The sequence below is a fragment of the Suricata suricatta genome, chromosome 17 (assembly GCF_006229205.1).
Source record: "Suricata suricatta isolate VVHF042 chromosome 17, meerkat_22Aug2017_6uvM2_HiC, whole genome shotgun sequence".
NCBI classification, from domain to species: Eukaryota; Metazoa; Chordata; class Mammalia; order Carnivora; family Herpestidae; genus Suricata; species Suricata suricatta.
In genome coordinates, this window is record NC_043716.1 from 10,098,148 (window position 1) to 10,123,479 (window position 25,332).

General features: G+C 47.1%; 1 protein-coding gene across 6 annotated transcripts in view; it reads left to right on the forward strand.

The window, feature by feature from the left end:
• Nucleotides 1–4,575: 4,575 nt before the first annotated feature.
• GRAP (GRB2 related adaptor protein) overlaps nt 4,576–25,332 on the forward strand; it is a 52,945-nt gene continuing 32,188 nt past the window's right edge. The window contains exon 1 of one of the 6 annotated variants that reach the window (XM_029928870.1): nt 4,576–4,847. The gene's annotated coding sequence lies outside the window, so the exon portion shown is untranslated. The remainder of the gene's footprint in view (nt 4,848–25,332) is intronic. The other 5 variants (XM_029928871.1, XM_029928866.1, XM_029928868.1 and 2 more) reach the window with 5 other exon arrangements.

Sequence of the window (25,332 nt, forward strand, 5' to 3'; positions counted from 1 at the left end):
ACAATCAGCCTCATTTCACACACTGAGAGACGGAGGCCCTAAGAGGGGCACGTGCTGACTCACTCACTCCATTGCCCTGGGGCTCAGAGATTCCATTTCCCTGGACTCCATCAGCTTGAGCTCCGGTCCGCCTGCTATAGGACCTTTGGACCAGGTGCTCTGCATCTTTGGGCCGAAGTGTCCCATCACAGGGGCACAGCCAGTCCTGGCTCAGAAGACTGTGGTGACAAATAAATTGATCTGTGTAAGTCCCTGTGTCCCACACATCACGTGTGCTCAATAAATGTTGGTTATTATGATAGACACATCCTCAGATGTCCCCTCCCTTCAAACGAAAAGTCTCTGCCCTTGATCTTTACCTTCCACTGACTCCTGTCCAGCCTTCCATGTCCCTCATCTTCCGGATTCTATCCAATACCCATCTTCTGTAAAGTTAAGAATGTTTGATGACAGGGGCGTCTGGTGGCTCAGTCAGTTAAGCGACCCATTTCAGCTGAGGTCATGATCTCACAGTTTGTGGGTTCAAGCCCCGCGTCGGGCTCTGTGCCCACAGCTCAGAGCCTGGAGCCTGCTTCGGGTTCTGTGTCTCCCCCTTTCTCTCCCCCTTCCATGCTCATGCTCTGTCTCTCTCTGTCTCTCACTAATAAATAAACATTAAAAATTTTTAAAAAATATTTGATGACAAAAAATACAAAACTCACAAAAACTTAGACAAAAAGGAATTCGTTTCCCCACAGCAGAGCACAGTGAGCTTGGCATCAACTCTGCCTGGCATTGTTTTACCGGGCCTGCGTGCAATTCACTTGAGTTTTCCCTCTTATTTACAAAATAGCTGCTATTGCTCCTGGACTCTCATCTGCATTCACTTTTAAGATGGGAAGGAAGAGGAATGGTTACGTTTAGGGTGAATTGAAAGCAGGTGTCCCTTTTATCATGAAGAACTCACCTACATCCGCAACAAGACTCTTTAGATGAATTGTCCTGAATTGTGTCACAAAACCGCTCCTGGTTGCAAAGGAGACTGGGAAAGTGAGTCATTTGTCTTTTCCATCCTCTGCAGTGGAGGCAGTGGAGAGGGGGATTAGGAATGGCAGATGGGGGGGGTCAGCTGCTGGGTCTGCCACTCCGTCCCCTCCGTCTCTCTCTAGCTCTGCCCCTCCCAGGCCATGCTCCCCACGGTCACCTTGACCTCCTGCACCCGCCAGCCACCTCATTTCCCTTTCTCCTTAGAAGGACAATTCTGGGCCTGCCCTTCCATAAGGCGGCAGGCTGCTGACACCGAGTAAAGCTGCCCCTTTAGGGGGAACATGACTCTGTTTGCCGCAGTCCCCACTGACGGGGTTTGAAGTGTTGGGGTTCAGAGCCGATGGCCAAGAAAGAATTCTTGAGACATCCTCAGTGCCAAAACGTGGCTTTATTGGGGCGCCCGGGTGGGTCAGTTAAGCGGCTGACTTTGGCTCCGGTCATGATCTCTTGGTTTCTGGGTTTGAGCCCCACATCCGGCTCTGTGCTGACAGCTCAGAGCCTGGAGCCTGTTTCAGATCCTGTGTCTCCCTCTCTCTCTGCCCTGCCCCCCATGCTCTGTCTTTCAAAAATGAATAAAGTTTAAACCATTTTTTTTAAGCGACTTTATTAAAGCATGGGGACAGGACCAGTGGACAGAAAGCTGCCCTGGGGTTGTGACAGGTGACTGATTACACACCTTCAGGTCGGGAGGGTGTTAGGGATAGTAAGTATCTAAGGTATTTTGGAAACACGTTTTCCAGGGCCTTGAGGGGCTAGCTGATGGTAGGAAAAGGTCATTTATTACCATTTAGTAAAAGTCACGAGACCTTTCAGATGGATACAGGCGACCATAAGCTTGAGGGATGGTTGCCACATATATCTTGGGGGGTAGAGATAAAGGAAGTTTCCGAAGGAATTTTTATATGTTAAAGTAGACTTACAGGATCCCAGGGGGAGGAGGTGGGGTAAAGATGGCTTCTTGCCCGCAGCAAAGTGTCATCATCCAGCCGGCCGTGCTCCCAGAGGGAGGTCACTCTGCTGTCTCAAGGACTTGTCAACGGCTGTAAGTTGTAAGGAAATTTAATTTTTAATTTTATTTATTCATTCATTCATTTTGAGAGAGAGAGTGAAAGAAATCAAGGAAGAGGTCTACAGAATCTTAAGCAGTGTCCATATTCACCGCAGAATCCGACCTGGGGCTCGATCCCATGACCCTGGAAAGATTTGGACATTCAACCCACTGAGCCACCCAGGCACCCCCGGAAATGTCATTTTTCATTTGTCTTTGTTGCCCGTATCACTCCTCACTTCCTTAAGTTGATTATTTTCCTCCTTGACCTTTCTTGCCTGGCCCTTGTTGGTGTTGGAGTTTGAACCTCCGAATTAGCATATTTATTTCCCACTCTCTGCCCTCATTCAGTGTCCACACAAAGTGTCCCTTGTAGATATTTTATAGGTGTGCAGCAAAAAATTGCCTTTTGACCTCAGACCCGAGGACCCAGGGATAAATAATGTAATCAGTCCATTGTTAAAAACTTCAGAGCTCCTTTATGCATATATAGGCAAATCTACTTATATATTATTTTATTTTATTTTTTATGTTTATTTCTTTATTTTGAGAGAAAGAGAAAGCGTGAGGGGGGTAAGAAGCACAGTGAGAAAGCGAATTCCAGGCAGGCTCTGCACTGTTATAACAGACGCGAATGCAGGGCTCAAACCCACAAACCTTGAGATCATGACCTGAGCCGAAGTCGGATGCTTCACCGACTGCGCCACCCACGCACGCACCCCATTTTTTTTTAATTTTAGAGAGGGAGCGTGAATCGTGAGTCGGGGAGAGGGGCAGAGGGAGGGAGAAACTTCTCATCCCATCCCACAATGAGTTCTGCACTCAGCCTTTTTTTTCTTTTTTGCCGTTTATAACATCTAACTGGATAACTCGGAGGTCACCTCCCATCCATCAAAGACACCTTCTTCACTCCTTTACCTGCAGAGCAAGCCCCACCCCTCTCTGCACCCCCCTTTCCTCCTCCACAGAGTGTCACTCACAATAACACCAACCCCAGAGGCCCCTCGAGAGGCTCAGGATGTCACGAGTCCTGGAGACCAGGCCATTCTACTGAATGTGAGGCGTTTCCAGAACCAGGGGAGACAGAGTTACCCACGGAGAGCCCATGGGACAATAGCAGGCAAACGCTGCCCTGTGCTGTTTTAACCTCACCAGAGTCTTCTAAAGGAGACACCCTACTTATTCTCCATTTACAGAAAGGGAAACTGAGGCACAGAGCCGCTAAGTGACTCGCCCAGAATCACACAGCAGAAAACAGTACAGTCGGGATCTTACTGCCAGCTGCTACTCCCCTGGTGCCAGCCAGCCAGGCACCATACCCCAGCCCAGGGCCAGCCCACGGCCATGAGCTCCAGGGTTTGGCTGTCCCCAGAATGAAGGGGGGCCCTCCTTGTGGGAAGACCTCTGGAGCCACATGTATATCTGAGCTCAGAGAAGGGCTGAGGTTTGGGGTCTCTGTCGTCTGCTTTGGGGCTGGGGCACTCAAGTGACTATAGGGACCCAGAGGCTCTGGACCCAAACTACTCATTCCCAGCTGTGTGGCTTTGGACAAGTCAACACCTTCTCTGAGTCTCTTTCTTTATTTGTAAAAGGGAATTGGTAATTGTTCCTTACTCATGGCATCGTTGGGGCATTAACTGATCTAATAAATATACACGTCACTTAGAGCAGTTCCTGGGGGCACGTGGTGGCTCAGTCAATGAAGTGTCCGGCTTCAGCTCTCAGGTCATGATCTAGAGGTTCGAGCCCCATCAGGACAGTGCAGAGCCTGTTTGGGATTCTCTTTCTCTCTCTCTGCCCCTCCTCACTCACACTTTCTCTCTCTAAATAAATAAATGAATAAGCTTTAAAAAAAGAAAAAAGAAAAGTTCCTGGAATATGGAAACACACACACACGCAAAGCCATTACTAGTGTTATTAGTTTCTTATTATTGACAACATTATCCCTGGAAACTTGTAGTAGGAACCAGGAGGGACAGTCTTCTGGGAGTGGGCCCCTAGGAGCAAATCCGTCCGGCTGACCTTGGACCCAGGACCTGAAAGAGGCTTCAGACCATACCGTGGAAACCCATTCTCCAGGTGATGAGTCTGAGGCCTGGGGAGAGGCAGCCCCTGGGTCCTGGCCACTCAGTGAATCAGTGAAGTCCGGCATGTCTACCCGCTGCGGGGCCCGCTTCCGCACCCCCAAGTTGCACTGAAGCTGTACTTAACCGGTCCTAGAGACCTCCCCTCCCCACCAGCTACCCCCTGCCCTTCTTAAACTCCACCTCCCGCTTACTTTCAGGATAGAGTTCAAAACTCACCTCCCGGGAAGCCTGTCCTCACCCTGCCTCCCTCCCTCGGCTGGTAAAGGTCTTCCTAGGGACTCCCGTAGACTCCCTCTGGCCTCCGTCGCGCCCCACCCGCACCCCCAGTGCGGACCCTCTGCTCCCTTTTCCTCCGCTGGGTTAGCGCGTCGGCAGCGCCCTCTGCCGGCGGCTCCCAGATCGCGCCGCAGTCTCAGCCCGCCTGGAGCCCAGCCCTGCCCTGGGCGGGGTCCAAGGTCGTGGGTCCAGAAGACCAATGGAGGCCAGAAGCCGGGGAAGAGTGACAAGCGAATCTCGGCCTTGGGGCCACAAACCTTGCCCAAATCTCTGTCCTGCCGTCTCCATTTAGCCTCTGGCAAATCGCCTTCCCTCGGTTCCCCCTCTTCTGCGAAATGTATTCCCCAACGGCTTCCCGAGTATCTACTGCGACGGTCCAGATACTGAACTGGGAATGCAGCGGTGACAGGGTGAGTAAAGCCACGGCCCCGGGAGCAGACACGGAGGGGGCGGACAGTAAGCAGACGCAGAGCGTACACTATACTCGGTGGTACTGCCCAGGGCGAGCGCTCGTGGGAAGTAACCGGGAGGCGGACCAAGCACAGAGGAGGGGCTGCTTCGGGAGCCTGGGGTGGCCTCACAGGCGCAGACGTCAGCGTCCAGCCGCCGGGCGGGGGTGGGGTGGCGCGGGGGTGCAACATGCCTCCCCGCCCACTCCTCCGGGCCTGGCTCCTCCTCCCCCGTCTGGGCCACCCCTGGGCACATCCCAGGCCTCCTGTTGGTCTACACTAACTCCCAGGATGGCTTCCATCCAGAGACTCTAAACACCAGCCAAGCCCTGAAAATCCTAGATTATCATCCTCGGCCCTGCCCTCACCCCTCCACGCCAGGTGCACGAATCCTGTCCTATAAAACTTCGTCCTGGGGCGCCTGGGTGGCTCAGTCGGTTGAGTGTCTGGCTTCAGCTCAGGTCATGATCTCATGATTCGTGGGTTCGGGCCCCGCGGCGGGCTCTGTGCTGACACTTAGAGCCTGGAGACTGTCTTCCGATTCTGTGTCTCCTTCTCTCTCTGACCCTCCCCTGCTCACGCTGTCTCTGTCTCTCAAAAATAAATTTAAAAAACATTAAAAAAAAAAAAAACCAAACTCGTCCTGCCAACTGGTCAGGGCAAGAAATCTCTCTCCCTCAATCCCTGAGTCTGATCCACCAGCAAGTCTAGTTGGCTCCCCTCTAGAATGTACCCAGACTCTGACCCACAGTCCCCGCCTTCCTCCAGGTCCCCAACAGTGTCTGCCTGGACCAGTGCCTCCCTCACCTGCCCCCTTCCCCCCACCTGTGGCCCCCAATCTGATCCCCACGCCTAACTCAGACTTCATCCCTCCTGTGCTCAGGACCCTCTCTGAGCTCCCAGCTCACCCAGAACCTTCCCAAGGTCCACAAAGCCACCTCCTTGGGGTACAGCAAGGTTTTGTGAGGGTCTGAAGTTTTCAAAGTGTAGGAGGCCCTCTTTAAAAAAGAAAAAGAACAGAAGCTTACAAGTGCAAAATGGGAGAATCTGGGATGAGGGGGAGTCAGAATGGAAAAGGGTGGTCTTGACTGACTGTGGTCAACATTGCTTGCTTGTCCTGTACGGGCCCTTTGGGAGACAGCTTGGCGGTGCCTCGTGAGGCAGGATGCCTGGCCACCCACAGAGCCAGCAGTCCGCGTGCATCAGCACCAACAGAATGTTCATGACACTGTTCATCATAGCTCAATGCTGGAAATGGCCTAAATGCCCATCAGCAGAGGAAGGAAGTGAATGGTGGCCTCTTTATACTACTGACAGCAACGCGGCAAGAATGAGCGATACCCACTCATGCGAAGTTGGAAATCAGACAAACGAATTTGTGTTGTGAGAAGGCAGGGTAAGCGGTCACCCCTGCGGGGTGCCAGGGAGGTGGTCGGATTCTGGTGTTAGATCTGGTGTCGGTCCCTCTGTGGAAACGCACTGAGCCCCGCACTTACAATGTGTGTCCTTTTCTGTACACATATGATACTTCGATAGAAAAATTTCCAGGGGCTCCCAGGGGCTCAGTTGGCTGAGCACCTGACTCTTGATTTCAGCTCAGGTCATGAGCTCACCGTCATGGGACTGAGCCCCGCATTGGGCTCTGCTAAGTGTGGAGCCTGCTTGAGGTTCTCTCTCTCCACCTCTGCCCTTCCCCTGCTCACACATGTTCTCTCTCTCTCGCTTAAAAAAATAAGAAAAGAAAAGAAATTCCTAAGAGGATAAAATTAATTAAATACAGTAAATTAACTGAACGTTATGAATGGAGCAGACTCTCAATAACTGACCTATGTTTCTTGGGAAGTGTTTAAATTGGCTTTTATTTATTTTTTTTTTAACACATAGGGTTTCTGAAAAGGCATTTAATTTACCTTGGCAGATTTTAGAGAAGCATGTGACTGGTGTGCCTGGCTGGCTCAGTCAGAGGAGGGTGTGATGCTTGAGCCCCACGTGGGGCGGAGAGATTACCTAAATAAAGAAAAGTGCGTGACTCATCATAAGGTCCCTGCCAGTGCCTCGGATGGCCGGGCAGATGAGGAGACGGCGGCTTACACTTTATTGGCTTCTCAGTGCCTATGCCCTTGCCCTGCCCCCCTGTGACCCCACCTTCTCTCCCTCACCCCGCTCCAGCCACACTGGCCTCCTCACTGCTCCTCAAATCCCCAGGCACACTCCGACCACAGGGCCTTTGTACCTGCTGTTTCCATTGCCTGGAATGCTCTTCCTCCAGATCTTTGAGACCTTCCGGTGGCTCCCTTACCCCCTTCAGGTTTCTGCTCACATTAGCCTTGAGATAGGAGATGGAAGGCAGATGGGGACAGAGCGGAGGGGAGGAAGACCCAGCGAGGCCGTCCCTCCTTGCCCTGTTTGAGAGTATATGCTTCCCTTCTTATCTGCTCTCTCTGATTTACTTTACTAGGGAACTTTCTTAGTACTTGCTGAGCTCATCTGAAATACCATGCTGTTGTCTGTCTTCCTCATGATAAGACAGCCCTGTGAGCGCAGGAAGTCTGTCCGTCTCCTTCATTAGAGCAGTGCTGTGCAGACAGTAGGTGCCCAATGAATGCGATTTATAGATTTCTTTTTTTTTAACGTTTATTTTGTTTTTGAGAGACAGAGCATAAGCAGGGGAGGAGCAGAGACAGAGGGAGACACAGAATCCGAAGTAGGCTCCGAGCTGTCAGCACAGAGCCCGACATGGGGCTCGAACTCACAGACCGCCAGTTCATGATCTGAGCCAAAGTCGGCCACTTAACTGACAGAGCCACCCAGGCACCCCTGATTTATAGATTTCTGAGCTGGCTGTTTCTGAGTCTGTCTCTTTCATGGCAGCAGTGTGGTGCAGACAGTAGGTGCTCCGTGCATGCTGACTTGTAGATTTCTGTTCATGGGCGGGGTGGGGCTTCTCACTCCGCCATCCACTCTTCCACGCCCACGTCTGAATGTTTGCTCTTTCCCTCCTGTATGCCCATCCTCGGGCCAGCCCTAGGCTCGGCAGGCTGGGACTCAGCAGTTGGGCACCCTGCCCTCTGAAACAGAAGCAGCCCAGGCACCATGGAGCCCAGAGGAGTCTGACCAAGCCTGGGGCGTGTGCAGAGAAGGCTCTCTGGAGGTGGTGGTGCAAACAGAACTGACACTTGAAAGTGGCAGCTGTAAGGAGGAAGAGTGTTCAAGGTAGAAGGAACAGCAGGGCCAAGACACGGGCGACCGGAGTTCTCGAGTGGTTCGAGTTAGCTGGAGAAGAGAGCACAAGCGGCAGGGAGGGGGCCAGGCAGGGGCCAGGCGGGGGCCGGGTCAGGGAAGGCCTGGAGAGTCAGGCCAAAGGGCGCGGATTTCATCCCGGGGCCTGGAGAGGCAGTGCGGCTTAGTGGTCAGCAGGTGGACGCCGAGCTCCACCTCCTGGCGGCAATCCCACTTCCGTTCCCAGTAGTGAGCAATCGCTTGGCTACTCCATGCCTCAGTTTCCCCACCTGTAAAGTCAACTTAATGACACGTCAGAGGGCTATTGGTGAGAAAACACAGCTGGCGCGTGTATCCAGTAGGTGTGCAATAAATGATAGTGTGCAATAAATGTTACCTGTGATGTCCCTCCACTGCTATTAGAGCTTTTCCCATCACAGGGCAGGTATTATTATGATGGGGGGAGGGTCAGTCCTTCTCTTGGGTTAGCCTTTATGGAGTTCTTACTGGCTCAATTTGAGTTCTCCAAAAACCAACCCTGAGACAAGAATTTGGGTGCAAGGAGTGTCTTTGGGAGGTGACCCTCGGGAGCCCCAGCAGGCAGCGGGGAGGGGGTGCAGACGGGAGGAGAGCATAGACGGAATCGGTTCCTGCTGCTGGCTCTCAGTGCCACGGGGGCCTCAAGAACCGGGTAGGACCCATCTCAGAACTGTCCCATCCGGGACAGTTGGGAAGGGGTGAAACTCTGCCCCCGTGCCGCTCATCTGGGCAGAGCCTCCCCTGCGGCTGGAGGAAGTCCCCCAGGTCCTTGAGGTGTCAGGTTGTGACTTCAGCCCCCGTAATACAGGGCTCCCAGCTCCATTTGACCTACGGGTTAACAATGAATGAGTTTCAGAATAAGTGTATCCCATGCAATATTTGAGATATACTTATACTAAAGAATGAGTGCGTTGTCTAGCTGAAAACCGCACTTCTCTGCGTGCCTTGTGTGTTATCTGGTCACCTGATCAGGTGGGACGTGTGTATGGGGACCACGTAGCTGTCAGAACCCCCCACCTGGATCTTCCTGATCGGGTTTCCCTACAGCGTGGTGGCTCCTTCCAGGAAAGGACACTGGGCCAAGGGGAAGGAATCAGAGCCTCTCAGTTCTCTTGGGGTCTTGACTCAGAAGTCCCAGAGCATTACTTCTAGGGCATTCCATTGGTCCGGGCTAGCCCAGATTCCGGGGGACAGGAAATAAGCTTTACTCCTTGATGTGGGGGTGATGCATGTGTACAGGGAGGAGAAGTTGGTGGCGGTCATCTTGGGAAAGCATTTCCTTCTTACCTGTCTTTCAGTCTGAAAGAGAATGTGTGAAATTCTGTGAATGTGCAGGTGAAATTTCTGCATGGTTTTAGGGAGATTTTAAATGTTCTCAAAGGTTTTCTGATTATCGGTTGTGACCCCTTAGTGAGTTCTAAAATCAGAGTATTGAATACAAACCAATGATGTTTAAATTCTTAAAAAAAAATTTTTTTTGAGAGAGAGGGAGAGAGAGAATGAGCAGGCAACGGGCAGAGAGAGAGAGAGAGAGAGAGAGAGAGAGAGAGAGAGGGAGACAGGATCCAAAGTGGCCATTGCGCTGACCAAGGGAGACAGATTCCGATGTGGGGTTCCAACCCACAAACTGAGAGATCATGACATGAATGGCAGCAGGACACTTAACCAACTGAGCCACCCAGGTTCCCCTAGTGTCTACTTTTTAAAAAATTTAATGTTTTACTTATTTTTGAGAGACAGAGAGAGACAGTGTGAGCAGGGGAGGGTCAGAAAGAGAGGAAGATACAGAATTGGAAGACAGGCTTCAGGCTCTGAGCTAGCGGTCAGCACAGAGCCCAACGTGGGGCTCAAGAGATCATGACCTGAGCCGAAGTCAGACACTTAACAGACTGAGCCACCCACACGCCCCTACATTTTTCATCTTTTTAATTTGCAACTTGGAGCACGCACAGAAATAGGAAGCCGGAAGCCCTGTCATTCAGCTTCAGTCACCACCAACATTTTTTTTACACTTGTGTATCTACCTGTCTTTGAGCGATTTTTGGAAATTAAACAAGAGAGATTGCACAAAATAGGATATAAAATATCAGAAAAATAAGGGTATTACTTTGTGAAATTTTTGTTTCGTCTTTATACTTGTCTCCTGGGTTGGAATGTAAAATGTGTTTGAAAATCCATCCTCTGAAATTTGACTAATATTCCCTTTGGGCAAAGAACAAGCCACGCAGGGCTTTTCTGAGAAACAGTATCAAGTAGCAGTTAATAACATTGTCTTGTTTTTATCTAGTTTCATTGTTATCATGTATAAAGTGACGCTAGTTTTCCACTTAAGAGTAGCAAAAGGCAAATTCTCCCTTTAAAGACGTTTACTGATGTTTTAAAAGATGGCCTTGTAGGGGCACCTGGGGGGCTCAGTCTGTTAAGCATCCAACTTCAGCACATGTCATGACCTCCCAGTTGGTGGGTTCAAGCCCTGTGTCAGGCTGTGTTCCGAAAACTCAGAGCCGGGAGTCTGCTTTGGATTCTGTGTCTCCTTCTCTCTCTCTGGTCCTCCTCCGCTTATAGTCTATCTCTCTTCTTCAAAAATTATTTTTAAAAAATAAAAGACGTCCTTGTAGAATGCTATGAGATTTAATTACAGTACTAGTTTAGGGAGGCGAGATGAAATGAAGTGAGAGGAAGGTTCCAGACCCCTGTCTGGGAGTGCTCTCGCGGTCCCCGACCCCAAGGTTCCAGGCCAGGCTCTGCTGGCGGCTGCTCCTAGGCTCATCCCTTCTTCCCTCTGCCTCGGTCTCTGCCTCTGTGGGAAGCGGAAAGTCGGTGGGGTCAGTCCTCTTGGCCTGGGCGCTGAGTCCCTTCTTCCTAGCTCAGTCCCCGCCCCTGATCCCTCACTTCTCAGACAGGAAGGCGGCCTGTAGTTCCGAGAGCTGCCGCAAGGGGGCAGAGGCGGCTAGCGGCAGAGGGGCTGCCTGCAGGCGCGGGCCTCCTACTGTGGATAAATCCTGGGGCCCCGGGAAGAACCTCATTTCCCGGCGCCCAGGGACCAAGGTTCAAACCCGTGTCCCTCCGGTTCCGGCGCTGTCTATCCCCCACGGCCCAGTAAAATAGGTTACTCTAAGGATTAAATAATGGGAATATAAGTACCTAGTATATGAACCTGACTTTCACCAGGGGTCTGTGGGCCACGCTCACTAAGCTAGAAGAATTTAGGGCGTTTTTCAGGGCCTCTGGGTGGCTCAGTGGGAGCCGCTTCCCACTTCAGCTGGGGCCATGATCTCACAGTCACTGAGTTGGAGCCCTGAGACCGGCTCTGTGCCTACAGCTCAGAGGCTAGACCCTGTGTCTCCCTCTTGCTCTCTGTCCCTCCCCTGCTCATACTCTGTCTCTCTTTGTTTCAAAAAATAAACATTAAAAAATTTAAAAAAAAAAAGATTTTAAGGCAGTTTTATTTAGTTGTTCATGATGTGGGAAGCTTGTGAGCAGAGAAATGGTGTGATTACAAATTGCGGGGTTGGAGGGGGGCCTGGGAGGCTCAGTCAGTTAAGCTCCCCACTCTTGACTTTGGCTCAAACTCAGTTGGTGGGTTCGAGCCTCACATCAGGTTCTGCGCTGACAGTGTGGAGCCCACGTGAGATTCTCTCTCTCCCACTCCGTCTCTCTGCCCCTCCCCCATTTGTGCTGCCTCTAAACCAATAAATCAATAAATAAACTTAACAGAAATAAAAATTGAAGAAAAAGAGAAAAATGCACTTTAGAAAAGCTTCCTATTATCCTATGGTCTTGGTTTAAAGCTTGGTCGTATTTTTTCTTCTCTGAAAACAGATACATACAAACATCAATATGTGATCATTTGCCTACAGCTCAGGTGTGCAAGAAACATCCCATTAGGTCATGATTTTTTTTTTAACTTTAAGTTGTGACAGTTGAGTTTTTTCCCAGTGGAGCGACTTATTTGTTTGTTTGTTTGTTTGCTTGTTTATATGAAGTAGGCTCCATGCCCAAAGTAGGGCTCAAACTCACAACACTGAGATCAAGAGTCGCAGGCTGGCAGGAGGGGTAGGGGCGAGCCTGTTGGCTCAGTTGGTTAAGTGTCCGACTCTTGATTTCTGCTCAGGTCATGATTTCACACTTTGTGGGTTCAAGCCTGATGTTGGGCTCTGTACTGATAGTGTGCATCCTGCTTGGGACCCTTTCTCTCCCCCTCTCTTGGCCCCTACCCCCCACTCTCTCTCCTAGTCTCTCTCAAAGTAAATAAATAAAATAAACTGTAAAAAGAAAAGTCTCATGCTCAGGGCGCCTGAGTGGTGGAGTCTGCTGAGTATCTGACTCTTGATTTTGGCTCAGGTCATGATCCCAGGGTCGCCAGCCCTGAGTCAGCTCTGTGGGGAGCGTGGAGCCTGCTTAAAATTCTCTCCCTCCCTCTCCCTTTGCCCCTCCTCCGCCCACAAATAGAAGAGTTGCATAATTTACTGACTTGAACCAGCCAGGCACTCCATAAATGGTGGTAGTTGGTTTTATTTATTTTTTTGTTTATTGTTTGTTTGTTGTTTAATATTTATTTATTTTTGAAAGAGAGAGAGTGTGCAGGGTAGGGGCAGAGAGAGAGGGGGACAGAGGATCCCAACTAGGCTTTGCACTAATAACAGTGAGCCCTATGCAAAGCTTGAACTCATGAACCGTGAGATTATGATCTGAACAGAAGTCAGATGCTCAACCAACTGAGCCATGCAGGCCCCCTGTTTTGTAGTTTTTAGAGTAGAAGTTTTGCACTTTATTTGGTAAGTTTATTCATAAGTATTTAATTCTTGCAATTGTAAATTGTTTTATTATTTTAACTTTCAAATTGTTCATTGCAAGTGCATAGAAATAACATTGATTTTTATATATTTATCTATTATCCAGCAACTTTGATAAAACAATTTATTATTAGTTTTAATATTTTAATGGATTCCTTAGAAGTTTTTTTATGCAAGGTCATGCTATCTGTAACTGGTTTTACTTTTTCCTTTCCAATATTGATTCCTTTTGTTTCTTTTTCTTACTCAATCGCAATGGCCAGTCCCTCCAGTGAAATGCTGAACAGAAGTGGTGAGTGTAAACACCCTTGTTCCTGATACTAGGCGTAAAGCAGTCATCTTTCACCATTAAATATGATGTTAGCTGTGGGTTTTTCATAGATGCCTTTTATCATCTTGAGGAAATCCTCTTGTATTCATGGTTGGTTAAGTGTTTTTATCAAAGAAGTATTGGATTCTGTCAAATATTTTTTTCTGAGTCTATTGAAATGACTTGTGATTTTGCTTTTTGTTCTATTTATATGATACACTACATTAATTGATTTTGGATATTGAACCAGCCTTGCCTTCCTGACCTACATCCCGCTTAGTCATGGCTTATATTTCTTTTTCTGTACTTCTGGATTTGGTTTGCTAGTATTTTGTTCAGGATTTGCATCCATATTCTTAAGAGGTGTTGGTTTGTGGTTTTCTTTGGTGGCTTTGGTTTTGGTATCAGGTTAATACTGACCTCATAGGAGTGTTGTGTTGCTTCTTATTCTATTTTTTGTAAGACTTTATGAAGAATTGGTATTAAGTTGTCTTTAAATATTTGGTAGAGTTCAGTGATGAAGCCATTAATGCCTTGACATTTCTTTGTGGATAGTTTTTTTCCTTGAATTATTACTACTTTAAACACCTCATTTATTATAGATCTCTCAGATTGTCTATTTTCCTCTGATTCAGTTTGGTACTTCATGCCTTTCCAGGAATTTTTTCCATTTCAACTAAGTTATCTAACTTGCTGGTGGACAATTGTTCATATATCATTTCATATTCCTTTTTACTTCTGTACAGGAAGTAGTAATGCCTCACCTTTCATTTTGGATTCTTATAATTTGAGTCATTTCTTTTTTTTCCCCCTGGTTGACCTCGCAAAAGGTTTGTCAATTTTGTTGATATTTTTAAATAACTAGCTTTTGGGTTCAATTGTTTTATTTATTTTTTCTATTCCCTGCTTTTTTAGTTTATTTTCCAATCTTCATTATTTGCTTGTTTCTACTTATTTTTTAAGTTTAGTTTGTTCTTCTTTTTCCAGTGTCTTTTTATTGTTATTGTTATTATCATTACTATTATTTTAACGTGTGTGAGAAAGAGAGACAGAGTGCAATCAGGGGAGGGGGAGGAGAGAGAGAGAGAGAGAGAGAGAGAGAGAGAGAGAGAGAGAGAAATTTGAAGCAGGCTCCAGGATCTGAGTTCTCAGCACAGAGCTTGATGTGGGGCTCAAACCCATAAACCACAAGATCATGACCTGAGCAGAAGTCATATGCTCTATGAAATGAGTCACCCAGTACCCCTCCAGTGTCTTTTTTTAAAGTTTATTTATTTAGAGAGAGAGTGCATGCTTGTGTGAGTGGGGCAGGGGCATAGAAAGAGAGAGAGAAAGAATCCCGAACAGACTCCATGCTGTCATCCCAGAGCCCAAAGAAAGGCTTCATCTTATGAACTGTGAGATCATAACATGAGCCGAACTCAAGAGTCATATGCTTATCCAAATGAGGCACCCAGGTGCCCCAACCTCTTTTTTCAGGGTCTTAGGTGGAAGGCTAGGTTACTGATTTGAGATATTTCTTTCTCTTTTTAAAAAGTTTTATTATTTTTAATGCTTTTTTAAAAAATGTGTATTTATTTTTGAGAGAGAGACAGAGTGTGAGCGAGGGATGGGCAGGGAGAGAGGGATACACAGAGTTTGAAGCAGGCTCCAGGCTCTGAGCCATCAGCAAAGAGCCTAATGCAGGGCTCAAACCCATGAACTGTGAGATCATGGCCTGAACTAAAGTCAGACACTTAACCAACTCAGCCACCCAGGTGCCTTAATGTGGTTTTGATTTGCATTTCCCTGATCATGAGTGATGCTGAACATCTTTTCATGTGTCTGTTGTCCATCTGGATGTCTTCTTTGGAAAAGTGTCTATTCATGTCTTCCGCCCATTTCTTCACTGGATTATTTGTTTTTTGGGTATTGAGTTTGATAAGTTCTTTATGGATTTTCAATACTAACCTTTTGTCCGATATGTCATTTGCAAATACCTTCTCCCATTCCATCAGTTGCCTTTTAGTTTTGTTGATTGTTTCCTTTGTTGAGCAGAAGCTTTTTATTTTGATGAGGTCCCAATAGTTCATTTTTGCTTTTACCCTTGCCTTCAGAGACGTGCAAGTAAGAATTTGCTGTGGTTGAGGTCAGGGAGGTTGTTGCCTACTTTCTCCTCTAAGGTTTTGATGGTTTCCTGTCTCACATTTAGGTCTTTCATCCATTTGGAGTTTATTTCTGTGTATGGTGTAAGAAAGTGGCCCAATTTCACTCTTCTGCATGTCGCAGTCCCAGCGCCATTAGCTAAAAAGGTGGTCTTTTTTTTCCATTGGATGTTCTTTCCTACTTTGGTCATTCATTTGTGGGTCCAATTCTGGGTTACCTATTCAATATCATCAGCCTATGTGTCTGTTTTTGTGCCAATACCATACTGTCTTGATGATGACAGCTTTGTAGTATAGGCTAAAAATCCAGGATTGTGGTGCCTAACACTTTGGGGTTTTTTTGTTTTTTTTTTTTTCAGCATTACTTTGGCTATTTGGGGTCCTTTGTGCTTCCATACAAATTTTAGGATTGTTTGTTCTAGCTCTGAGAAGAATGCTGGTGCAGTTGAATGGATACATGGCTTTAGGTAGTATCTACATTTTATCAATATTTGTTCTTCCAATCCATGAGCATGGAATATTTTCCCATTTCTTTGTGACTTCTTCAATATTTTTCATAAGTTTTCTATAGTTTTCAGCATACATATCTTTTACATCTTTGGTTAGGTTTATTAATAGATATTTTATGATTCTTGGTGTGATTATAAGTGGGATCAATTCCTGGATTTCTCTTTTTGTTGTTATTGGTGTATAGAAATGCAACCGATTTCTGTACATTGATTTTATATTCTCTGACTTTGCTAAATTCATGTATCAGTTCTAACAGCCTTTTGCTGGAGTCTTTCAGATTTTCCATGTAGAGTATCACGTCATCTGTGAAAAGTGAAAGTTTGACTTCTTCTTTGCCAATTTGGATGCCTTTTATTTCATTTTGTTGTCTGATTGCTGAGGCTAGGACTTCCAACACTATGTTTTTATGAAGTTTTTTTCCCTAGTTTATTTATTTTTGAGACAGAGAAACAGAACACAAGTGGGAAAGGGGCAGAGAGAGAGGGAGACACAGAATCTGAAGCAGGCTCCAGGCTCTGAGCTGTCAGCACAGAACCTGATGTGGGGCTTGAACCCCGAAACGGGATCATGACCTGAGCTGAAGTCGGACGCTTAACCAACTGAGCCACCCAGGCGCCCCCCAACACTATGTTAAACAACATTGGTAAGAGTGGACATGCCTCTCATATTCTTGATCTCAGAGGAAAGCTCTCAGTTTCTTCCACATTGAGGATGATATTAGCTGTAGGCCTTTCCTATATGACTTTTATGATGCTAAGGTATGTTTCTTCCATCCTGACTTTCTTGAGTGTTTTTACTAAGAAACAATGCTGTATTTTGCCAGTTGCTTTTTCTGCATCTATTTACATGATCATAGGGATCTTATCCTTCGTTTTATTAATGTGATGCATCACACTGATTGATTTGTGAATATTGAGCCAGCCCTGCTGCCCAGGATTGAATCCCACTTGTTTAGGGTGAATAATTCTCTTAATATACTGTGAAATTTGATTTGCTAGCATTTTGCTGAGAATTTTTATATCCATGTTCATCAGGGATATTGGCCTTTACCTCTCATTTTGAGTGGGGGGCCTGAATGGTTTGGGAATCAAGGTAATGCTGGCTTCATAGAATGGGTCTGGAAGCTGCCTTCCATTTCTTCTTTTTGGAACAGGGAGAGAAGATAGGCATTAACTCTGCTTTAAATGTCTAGTAGAATTTCCCTGAGAGGACCCCTGGCCCAGGACTCTTATTTTTTGGGACATTTTTGATGACTCATTCAATTTCTTCGCTGGTTATGACTCTGCTCAAGTTTTCTACTTCTTCCCATTTGAGTTTTGGCAGTGTGTGGGTGTCCAGGAATTTGACAATTTGGGGGGGGGGTTGTCCAGTTTGTTGGCATATGAGTTTTCATAGTATTCTCTAATAATTGTTTTATTTCTGTAGTGTTGGTTGTGATCGCTCCTCTTTCATTCTTGATTTTATCTCTTTGGGTCCTCTGTCTTTTCTTTTTGAGAAGTCTGGCTAAGTGTTTATCAGTTTTGTTTATTCTTTCAAAAAACTAGCTCTTAGATTCATTTATCTGTTCTACTGGGGTTTTTATTTTGGATTATTTATTTTTGCTCTAATCTTTATGACTTCTCTTCTTCTGCTGGCTTTGGGGTTTCTTCACTGCTCTGCTTCTAGTTCCTTTAGGTGTGTGGTTAGGTTTTGGGATTTGGGATTTTTCTTGTTTCTTGAGAAAGGCCTGGATTGCAATGTATGTTCCTCTTAGGACTGCCTTTGCTGCATCCTAGAGGGTTTGGACTGTCATGTTTTCACTTTCATTTGCTTCTATATATTTTTAAATTTTTCTTTAATTGCCTGATTGACCCATTCATTCTTTTAGTAAGATTTCTTTAACTTCCATACATTTGGAGGCTTTCCAAATTTTTCCTTGTGATTGATTTCAAGTTTCATAGCATTATGATCTGAAAATATGCATGGTATGATCTCAATTCTTTTATTTATTGAGGGCTGTTTTGTGACCCAGTATGTGATCTATTTTGGACTCATGTGCACTCAAGAAGAATGTGTATTCTGCTGCTTTTGGGTGAAAAGTTCTGAATATATCTGTCAAGTCTATTTGGTCCAGTGTATCATTCAAGGCCATTGTTTCTTTATTGATTTTCTGCCTAGATGATCTGTCCATTGCTTTAAGTGGAGTATTAAAGTCGCCTACAACTACAGTATTATTATCAATAAGATGGCTTATGTTTGTAATTAATTGATTTATATATTTGGGTGTGTCAAGTTGGGGGCATAAACTTTTACAATTGTTTGCTCTTCTTGATGGATAGACCCCTAATTATGATTTAATGCCATTCTCCATCTCTTGTTACAGTCTTTATTTTATTTTATTTTATTTAACATTTTTTAATGTTTTATTTATTTTTGATACAGACAGAGACAGAGCATGAGAGGGGGAGGGGCAGAGAGAGAGGGAGACACAGAACCGGAAGCAGGCTCCAGGCTCTGAGCTAGCTGTCAGCACAGAGCCTGATGCGGGGCTCGAACCCACGAACGTGAGATCTGGCCTGAGCCGAAGTCGGAGGCTTAACTGACTGACCCCCCAGGCGCCCTACAGTCTTTAGCTTCAATCAGGTTGTCTGATAGAAGTATGGCTACTCCAGCTTTCTTTTGACTTCTAGTTGCATGATAGGTGGTTCTCTATCCCCTCACTTTCAATATGAAGCTGTCTTCGGGTCTAAAACAAGTCTCTTGGGGCACCAGCATGGCTCAGTCAGTTGAGTGTCCAACTTTGGCTCAGGTAATGATCTCGTGGTTTGTGAGTTTGAGACCCCCATTGAGCTCTGTGCTGACAGCTCAGAGCCTCGAACCTGCTTCAGGTTCTGTGTCTCCCTCTCTCTTTCTACCCCTCCCCCATTCATGCTCTGTCTCTCCATCTCTCTCAATGATAAATAAACACACCAAACAGAGCTTGCAGGTGATCGAGTCGGCCATGGAGAGGGACCGTTACATGAGCCCCATGGAGGCCCAGGAGTTCGGCATCTTAGACAAGGTTCTGGTCCACCCTCCCCAGGACGGTGAGGATGAGCCTGAGCTGGTGCAGAAGGAGCCTGTGGCGGCCATGGCGACGGCGGAGCCTGCCCTGGCAGGCATCTGACACCTGGCCCTCATCCTCCAGAGGGGAAGCTGGGGGGGAAGGGGGCACGGGCACCCTGCCCACCCCTCGCTGCTGAGCCTGGAAGGGCCCCGGAAGGAACTCTGGATGGATCTGGGGGTGCCAGATACCTTGAATGAGACACTGTGATTTTCAATTAAATCCTTGTCTTTGATCCCCATCTGTGTCGCCTTCCCTCCCCTTCCACCATGGTGCACACCCCAGTGCCCTTCACAAGGCCTCGTCTGCTTTCGCCTGGACCCTGAGAGTGTGTGACAGTTTTAGATGGGGTGGCCAGTGAAGGCCTTGCCCAGAAGGTGAGGCTTGAACAAAGAGATCTGAGGTGAGGGAGGGATAGAACAGTCCAGGCAGCAGGCATAGCAGGTGCAAAGGCCCTGTGGTAGGACTGTGGCCACCACTGTGGGAGGGGCCACAAGGAGGCTCCAGTGACCGAAGTGGAGAGCCACGGGGCAGTGGAGATTTGAGAGCAGAAAGGAAGGAGGACAGAGCTTAAGGCCTGGTAGATCTGAGCAAGGAGGGGGATGAGCCACAGAGGATTCTGAGAATGAAAAGCAGGACGACTGTGGCTCCCATGGAGTGGTGAGCAAAGTGCAGCCAGCATGGAAGCCTGGAGACCCATTGGGAGACTTGGAATAATAATCAGAAAAAGGCTGGCGGCCCCAGCTGGGTGGTCAGAAGAGGTCAGATTTCCAGTCGAGTTTTTCTTTTAAGTGTTTATTTTTTTAAAAACATTTTTAAATATTTATATTTGAGAGACAGAGAGAGCATGAATGGGGGAGGGGCAGAGAGAGCAAGAGAGGGAGACAGAATCCAAAGCAGGTTCCAGGTTCCAAGCTGTCAGTGCAGAGCTTGACGTAGGGCCTGAACCCACAAACTGTTGGATCATGAGCTGAGCCGAAGTCAAATGCTTAACCAAGTGAGCCACTCAGGCACCCCTGTTGTTTATTTTTGAAAGAGAGCAAGCAGGCACAAGCAGGGGAGGGGCAGAGTGAGAGGGAGACACAGAATCTGAAGCAGGTTCTGGGTTCCAAGCTCTGAGCTGTCAGCGCAGAGCTGGACCCGGGGCCTGAACCCATAAACTGTGGGATCACAACCTGAGCCAAAGTCAGACACTAAACCAACTGATCCACCCAGGCGCCCCCTCTAGCCCCTTTAAAGGCAGAATGAACAGGCAGAAAGGCTGGGGGGAGGAGCATATAGGGGCGCCGGGAATCAGGAGTTGAGTTTGGCCACGTTACTTCCGGTGTTTGATGTGCCTCAGACATCCCAGAGGATGATGAACCTGGGGTCAGAGTTGGGAATAAAACTGTAAAATAAAATAAAAATAAAAATGTAGGCTAAGAGCTGTCTGCTGGATTTGGCAGTGGAAGTCACTATGGTCTCAGGAGGGAGCACTTCCGGGGCTGTGGGGGCCAAAGCCAGACTGGAGCACACCGAGTCGGGGTGGGAAGACGGGAGCTGGACACGTTTTTCAAGGAACTTTGTTGTGTAAGGAGAGCAGAGGACACGGGCTGTCACTGGAGGAGCCAGGAAATCGGTATTTCCCCAGGTATTTCTAAAACGCTAAATCTTTTAAAAGATGCCATTCAAATAAATATTCAACCAGTGTCCAAAAAAAAAAGATAAATAGACATTAAAACAAGTCTCTTGTAGACAGCATGTAGATGGATCTTGATTTCTTTATTCGTTCTGATACCCTATGTCTTTTGATTGGGGCATTTAGTCCATTTACATATTATTGAAAGATAATTGATAATTTACACATAATTGAATGATCATGTTATCTGTAGGTTTCATGCTTGTGGCGATGTCTCTGGTCCTTTGTAGTCTTTGCAACATTCCACTTAGAGAGTCCCCCTTAGGATCTCCGGCAGGGGAGGCTTAGCCTGGTTCACGTCATGAACTCTGTCAGTTTTTGTTTGTCTGGGAAAGCCTTTATCTCTCCTTCTATCTGAATGACAGCCTCGCTGGATAGATTCTTGGCTGCATATTTTTTCTATTCAGCACATTGAATATTTCCTGCCACTCCCTTCTGGCCTGCCAAGAGTCAGTGGAAAGGTCTGCTACTGCCCTTATGTGTCTACCCTTGTGGGCCAAGGCCCGTTTGTCCCTAGCTGGTTCCAGAATTCTTTCTTTGTGTTTTGCCAGTTTCACTGTGATGGGCCATGGTGAAGACCCGTTCTTGTTGATTCTGAAGGGAGTTCTCTGTGCCTCATGGATTTGGATGTCTGCCTCCTTCCCCAGATCAGGGAAGTTCTCAGCCGTAATTTGTTCAAGTAAACCGTCTACCCCTTTCTCTCTCTTCTTCTTCTTCTGGAACTCCTATGATATAAATATTATTATGTTTCACTGACTCAGTTAGTTCTCTAATTCTCCCCTCATGATCTAGTATTTTCTTATTTCTCTTTTTCTCAGCTTCATCATTTTCCATAATTTTATCTTCTATTTCACTCATTCTCCCCTCTGCTTCCTCCATCCTTGCTGTCATTGCAACTAGTTTATTTCGCATCTCATTTCCAGCATCTCTTAATTCATTGGGACTGTTTCTTAGTTCCTTGATCTCTGTAGCAATAGAGTCGTTCCTGTCTTCTATGCTTTTTTCAAGCCCAGCTATTAATCTTATGACTATTATTCTAAATTCTTGATCAGATATATTGTTTATATGTATTTTGAGTAATTCTCTCTACCTGTCATTTCTTCCTGGAATTTCTTTTGAGAATTCATTTGTTTCATCGTCTTGGCTAGGCTTCTGTCCTTTACATGTTTTAATAGCTAGTTATGTGTCCTGCACCTGTGAGTGCTACTATCTTAAAAAGGGTCATATGCTGTCCGGGGCCCTCAGGAGGCGTTTTTGGAGTGTGTTGCCTGCTCTCTGTTGTGACTCCGGTTGCTTTATCTTCCTACTCGTAGTGGTGGCTTGGACCTTCCACCAGGTGTGCTTTGATTTGCTCATTGAGTAACTCTGGAAAAAAATTTAAGGGCGGCGGTGGTGTTGGTGGTGGAAGAAGCCTTATCCCACACAAAGAGAGAAATGATAGGAGCAGGGAAAAAGAGAAGGAAAAAAAATAGACCCAGGCAGAGAATCAGAGAAACTTCAAGACTTAAGCCGGAGAAAGAGAGAGAGAGAGAGAGAGAGAGAGAGAGAGAGAGAGAGAGGAAAATAAAGAAGGAAATACAGAAAAGGTTTAAAAAAAGTATGTCTGCCTAAACAAACCAACAACCAAAATAGAGAAGGGAAGAAATAAGAGGAAGGAAGGAAGGGAGGAAGGGAGGGAGGGAGGGAGGGAGGGAGGAAGGAAGGAAGGAAGGAAGGAAGGAAGGAAGGAAGGAAGGAAGGAAAGAGAGAGAGAGAGAGAGAGAGAGAGAGAGAAAGAAAGAAAGAAAGAAGGAAAAAAAAATATATATATAATAAGAATTCACTGGGGCGCCTGGGTGGCTCAGTCGGTTAAGCCTCCGACTTCGGCTCAGGTCACATCTCACCTTCATGGGTTCCAGCCCCGCGTCGGGCTCTGTGCTGATGCTAGCTCAGAGCCTGGAGCCTGCTTCCGGTTCTGTGTCTCCCTCTCTCTCCGCCCCTTCCCCTCTCATGCTCTGTCTCTCTCTGTATCAAAAATAAATAAAACATTTTAAAAAATTAAAAAAAAAAAAAGAATTGACCAAGAAGCAAATCAGAAAATGCAAAATTGCTGGACCAATATCGGATGGTGCCTTGGAACCAGTGTTTGTGGTGGTCTGGAGGCTGGAAGAGAGGCTGTCTTGTCTGCTCAGCGTCAACCTCACTCCGGTGGATACACGGTTACAGGCCTCGGAGGGCGGGGTTTGGTGTAAGCGGGTCTCGCCTCTACTGTGGGCCGTCCTATTCCCTGGACCCCACCATGTTGGTGATGAGGAGAAAAATGGTGACACCCCAGTCTCTCCGCCACCAGGCGTCCCAGACCACCCTGCTCAGGGTCCTCACAGCACCATGCGGGCCAGTTTGTCCTGCACCACGGCCTCCTGAGCCCCCAGGTGCTCAGCTGGGATCAGACCCCTGATGTCTTAAAGGATCCGGCTCCACGCCCCAGTTCTGGGGTAGTGCCACTCTGCCCAGCCAACAGAGGGCCCGTGGCTGGCAGGCGCGGGCAGGTCCTTTTGTCCTTGGAGCGGCTAGATACCCTCTTCCCACAGCGCTGGAGGGAGGGGACTGCTCTCTCCGACCGCACCTCTGAGCTGGCTCCCCGCCCCACCAGGCGCGTGCACAGGGCGCCAGGCCGCAACTGGAGGAAGCCCCACCACCCTGGGGTGCCACTCCTAAGGCTGTTTGCACGTCAGACACTGGCTCTCCTTCCGTTTTTTCTGTTCCCCTGTCTGCGGTCCAGAGAGGTTATACTCACGACCAAATACAATCCTCCACTTCCACAGCCTCTCTTTTTCTTCCTTTTTCTCTCCACAGAAGGGGACCCCTCCCCTCCCTGCCTCTGCCACCGGCTTTAACTCTCCCAATTTGTGATCACACACCTATGGCCCCTGAAACTGTCCCCATGGGCCCCTGGAGAAGTCTCTGTCATTCTGTAGCCCAGATTCCCAGAATTCCAAGTCTTCTGGCCTCCACGCTGCTGTCTGAGGGACGAGGGAACTTCCGGCCCCCTCCTTCTCCGCCATGTTGGCCTCTCTTCCTTTAGTGTTCCTTGTAGGGTAGGACTGCCAGCAATACGTTCTCGCGGTTTTGTTTAACTGGGAAAATCTTTCTTTCACCTTCATGATTGAAAAGATAGCTTTGCTGGATGCAGGACTCTTGGCTGACAGCTGTTTCTCTCCTGCTTTGAGGGTGTTATCCCACTGCTTTTGTGCTCTGGTTTTTGTTGAGAAGTTGAGTGTTCATATTTTTTAGATTCTCTTGGGAGTTAAGAACTTGGGTTGTTCTTGCTGCTTTCAAGATTTTCTCCCTGCTCTTTGACTTTTAGCATGTTTGCCATATCGTGTCTATTTGTGGTTTTCTTTGTATGCATTTTACTTGGACTTTGTTGAGCTTCCTGGATGTATAGGCTACTGTTTTTCAATAAATTTGGGAAGATTTCGGCCATTGTCTCTGAGTTTTTTGGGGTTTTTTTCTGCACCTTCCCCTCGATCATCTCCTCCTGGGAATCCCGTTATGTGAATGGTGATGTACTCAGGGGTGTCCCATATTTCTCTGAGGCACTCTTGATTTTTGTTCCTTCTTTTTTCTCTCTATTCTTCAGTGTGTATAATCTCTGTCAATCTACATTCAAGTCCACTTATGTTTTTCTTATGCCAGTTCAATTCTACTCTGAAGATCTTCTAGTGGGTTTTTTTGGCAAGGGTGCGGAGAAAGGGGAGCCCTCTTGCACTGCTGGTGGGGATGCAAACTGGGCAGCCTCTCTGGCAAACAGTATGGAGGTTCCTCAGAAAGTTAAAAATAGGACTACCCTAAAATCCAGCAACAGCACTACTAGGAATTTATCCGAAGGATACAGAAGTGCAGATTCATAGGGGCACATGCACCCCAATGTTTATAGCAATGCTATCGACAATGGCCAAAGGACGGAAAGAGCCCAAATGTCCATCAAGTGATGACTAGATAAAGAAGATGTGATATCACACACACACACACACACACACACACACACACACACATTTATACACAGTGGAACATTACTTATCCATCAAAAAGAATGAAATCTTGCCATTTGCAATGATGTAGATAGAGCTAGAGTGTGTTATGCAAAGTGAAATAAGTCAGAGAAAGACAAATATATGATTTCACTCATGTGTGGAACATAAGAAACAAAACAGATGAATGTAGGGGAGGGAGGCAAAAGAGAGAGGGAAACAAACCGTAAAAGACTCTTAACACTAGAGAGAGGGGGCACCTGGGTGGCTCAGTCAGTTAGGCGCCCGACTTTGGCTCAGGTCATGATCTCATGGCTCATGGGTTCGAGCCCCGAGTGGGGCTCTGTGCTGACAGCTCAGAGCCTCGAGCCTGCTTCAGATTCTGTGTCTCCCTCTCTCTCTGACCCTCCCTTGCTCGCACTGTCTCTCTCTGTCTCTCAAAAAAAATATGAAAATCATCAAAAAAAAAAACAGAGAGAGAACAAACAGAGGGTTGATGGAGGTGGGCAAGTGGGGGATGGGCTAGATGGGGCGTTAAGCAGGGCGCTTCTTGTGATGAGCACTGGGTGTCCGTATGTCAGTGATGAATCACTGAATTCTACTCCTGAAACCAATTACGCTGCATGTTAACTAGAATTTAAATACACATTTGAAA